This window comes from Macrobrachium nipponense, chromosome 3 (assembly GCF_015104395.2).
Source record: "Macrobrachium nipponense isolate FS-2020 chromosome 3, ASM1510439v2, whole genome shotgun sequence".
NCBI lineage: Eukaryota > Metazoa > Arthropoda > Malacostraca > Decapoda > Palaemonidae > Macrobrachium > Macrobrachium nipponense.
This window is the reverse complement of record NC_087202.1, coordinates 1,061,882-1,065,895: the sequence shown is the minus strand read 5'-3', so window position 1 is coordinate 1,065,895 and position 4,014 is coordinate 1,061,882.

The window sequence follows — 4,014 nt, the reverse complement described above, 5'->3', positions numbered from 1 at the left end:
AGGAACAATGTTTGGAGGATCTGAAGAAAACATTAGAATTGACAAAGGAATTAGGACTTCTCGTGAATCTCGAGAAATCGCAGATGACCCCCAGTCAGGACTTAGTCTATTTGGGGATTCAGATGAATTCTCGGATTTTCGGGTTTTTCTTTCCGTCCCAAGAAAGGATTCTTCGGGGGATTCAGAAAGTTACATCCTTCCTAAAGAAAGACAGGAGTTCAGCCAGGGAGTGGCTGAGCCTTCTAGGGATCTTTCTTCCCTGGAACAATTTGTATCCCTAGGAAGACTTCATCTAAGGCCTCTACAATTCTTCCTAAAGAGATCTTGGACTTGGAAGAAGGGCCATCTGTCGGACACTTTTCCCGGTAACAATAGAGGTGAAGAAACACCTAAAGTGGTGGCTGCTCCCACTCAAAGAGAAACAATGGGAGTGTCCCTAGAGGTTCGGAACCCAAACCAAATCTTGTTCTCAGACGCTTCAGAAACGGGATGGGGAGTGACTCTAGGGGCAAGAGAAGTCTCTGGCAAATGGAAGAAAGAACAAAGAGATTGGCATATAAATGCAAAAGAACTATATGCAGTGTTTCTGGCATTAAAATTCTTCGAGTCAGAAGTAAGAAATCAAGTGATTCAAGTCAACGCAAGACAACACCACGGCGTTGGCTTATATAAAAAAACACAGGGGGGGACGCACTCGTTTTCCCTATTCGAGATAACGAAGGATCTGTTGTCATGGACGGAGTGAGAGGAATATTACCCTCCTGACCAGATTTGTAAAAGGGGAAAGAAATATCAGAGCAGACAGGCTCAGCAGGACAAAACAAGTTCTCCCCACGGAGTGGACTCTGCACGAGCAAGTCTGCCAAAGTCTGTGGAACCTGTGGGGAAGGCCGCAGATAGATTTGTTTGCGACGTTCCTGTCAAAGAGGATAGAAAACTTCTGCTCCTTAGTAGAAGACCCGAGAGCGATAGCGGTGGATGCCATGCTACTGGAGTGGTCGAGACTCGACGCTTACGCTTTCCCTCCATTCAAGTTGCTAGGGAGTAGTGATGAAGAAGTTCGTAGCATCAACAGGACGAGATTAACTCTCATCGCCCCGTTTTGGCCATCCCAAGATTGGTTCACAGAGGTACAGGAATGGACAGTAGACTACCCAAGATCTCTTCCAAACAGGATAGATCTTCTCAGACAACCCCACTTCAAGAGGTTCCATCAAAACCTCCCCGTTCTCGCTCTGACTGCCTTTCGACTATCGAAAGATTGGTCAGAGCGAGAGGCTTTTCAAGCAAGGCTTCGAAAGCAATTGCTAGAGCCCGGAGATCGTCAACTATCCGGGTCTATCAATCGAAGTGGGATGTGTTTTAGAAGATGGTGTAGGAAGAATAAGCTGTCCTCCTCCGATACCTCTGTGACCAATATAGCAGATTTTCTGTTATTCCTGAGAGAGGAATCCAATCTGTCGGTAGACTACAATAAACGGGATACCGAAGTATGCTCTCAGCGGTATTTAGAAATAGAGGCTTAAACTTGGCAGAGGATAGAGATTTGCACGATCTCATAAGATCGTTCGAGACGTCAAAATCTATATCCTCTACTCCGCCAAGTTGGAAATCTGGATGTTGTGCTCAAATTCTTACATCAGGAAAAAATTTGAACCCCCCCGACCGTGCCTCGTTCAGGGATTGGACGAGAAAGTGTGTTTTTTTTTTCTCAAAGCCTTAGCGACGGCTAAGAGAATAAGTGAAATCCATGCCCTAGATTCTCGGGTGGTTTTTTAAGAAAGACGCAGCCATCTGTTCTTTCAAACTCTGTTTTTGGCAAAAAATGAGAACCCTTCGAAACCACCTAGGCCAAGGAGTTTTGAGGTGAAAAGTCTTTCAAACTTAATGGGAGACGAGATTGAAAGAACTTTATGCCCGGTTAGAGCTCTTAGGTTCTATCTTAAAAAAGAAAGAAGAGTTGAAGGCATGTAAAACAAAGTCTATGGTGCGCAGTTCGGGACACGAAAAGACCAATGTCAAGAATGCGCTAGCGTATTTTATTAGAAGTGTGATTATGGAAGCTCATAGCGATTGTGCAGAAGATTCCTTTAAATTATTACGAGTTAAAGCTCATGAGGTAAGAGCAGTGGCAACATCATTATCATTCCAAAAGAATATGTCCATGAAGGAACATTATTAATGCGACCTATTGGAGATGCAACTCTGTATTTGCATCCCACTATCTTAGAGATGTTAAAAATTACCTACGACAAGTGCTTCTCTCTAGGTCCTTTTGTGTCTGCGGATACAGGCAGACTCCTGGGCATTAACCATGAAGTCTTCAGTCTAAACAGGTAGGAACCAAGGTTTTATGTTATTAATACCTACAACGATTGTTGTGTTTTCCTGTTAAATCAGTTATTAGGTATCTTTACCCTCCTCCAATGGTGTGAATCAGCTATGTATATATCTGACAGGTAAGTTGAATGTATAAAAATGATATTTTCATACATTTAACTTCCCTATCAGATATGTACTTAGCTATAGACTCTGTCGTCCCCGACAGAAATTCAAATTTCGCGGCACACACTACAGGTAGGTCAGGTGATCCCGCTGCCCTGCCGCTGGGTGGCAGGAATAGGAAACTATTACCGTTTTAAGCCAGATTTTTCTCTGTCGCGGTACTAGTAACATCGTTGCTAGTTCCTCCTGACTTGAATTTCGAATTTCATTACGCCGTTGATCTTTTGGACTGCTATTTGGTGACGTATTGGATCTTTGGTTTGGCATACGCTATTGTGGACTGTTTTGGATTTGGCTTTGGAATTTCTCATAATGTCTGACGTGTTGATTTCGTTCAGAGTGTGTGTGAATGAGAATTGTTTTGTGAGACTGCCGAAAGCTTCGGTGGATCCTCACACCACTTGCAAAAATTGTAGAGGGAATGTATGCTCTCAATTGAATACATGTGATGAGTGCAAGAATTTGAATGAGGAGGAATGGAAGTTGCTTAATTCCTACCTAAGAAAGTTGGAGAGAGATAGGGCTAGAAAAGCCTCTTCCAAGAGTGTAAGTAGGTCGGTCTCTAACGAGCCAGTTAGCGGACTATTGCCTATTGATAACCCTATTGTTTCCTCCCATACAGCTTTACCTTCCCGATTATCGGACTCGGCAAGCTCAACATCTGAAATTGCGAGTCTGAAAGCTTCGCTTAAACATATGGAACAAAAAAATAAAGAACTGGAAGGTAAGTGCAGTGAAAGTGTTCCCAGTGAAGTGGAGGTGGCGTGCGATCGGCTCAGTCTCGCTCCCAGGCCTAGACCTCTTTCAAGCTCCCAAGACCAGTGGAGAAGAAATGTCGAAAGCCGCAGGGAGGTTTCAGAGAATCCCCACCGGTCAGGCGTCCCCTCGGCAGATCCTGTAGTTACGTCCCGGGCTGCCAAGGATAGTCGTTGGAAAGACGTCCTGAAACAGTGTTTTTATACATTTAACTTACCTGTCAGATATATACTTAGCTATTTGACTCCGTCGTCCGACAGAAATTCGAATTTCGTGCACACGCTACCTGTAGGTCAGGTGATCTACTTACCTGCCGCTGGGTGGCAGGACTAGGAACCATCCCCATGTTCTATCATATTTTTCTGTCGGCCATACTGGCAACATCGTTGTGGTACTCTCCGGCTGGATTCGTATTTTGCATCGCAATTGATCTTCGTTTGGACTTCTCGGTGACGTATTTGCATTGATTGTACTGGCATACGCGATTGTGGACCGTTTTTGGAATTTGATTTGGATTATTCAACATGATGTCTGATTCTGGAAATGTGGTGAGAATGTGTGTGAATGTGGGTTGTAAAGTTAGGATGCCGAAGGCATCAATTGATCCTCATACTATTTGCAGGAAATGCAGGATGTATGAATGTTCTTTTGGTAATACTTGTAATGAATGCAAGGATTTGAGTGAGGAAGAATGGAAATCTCTAACCTCATACGTGAAGAAGTTAGAAAGAAACAGGGTGAGGAGGTCTTCTT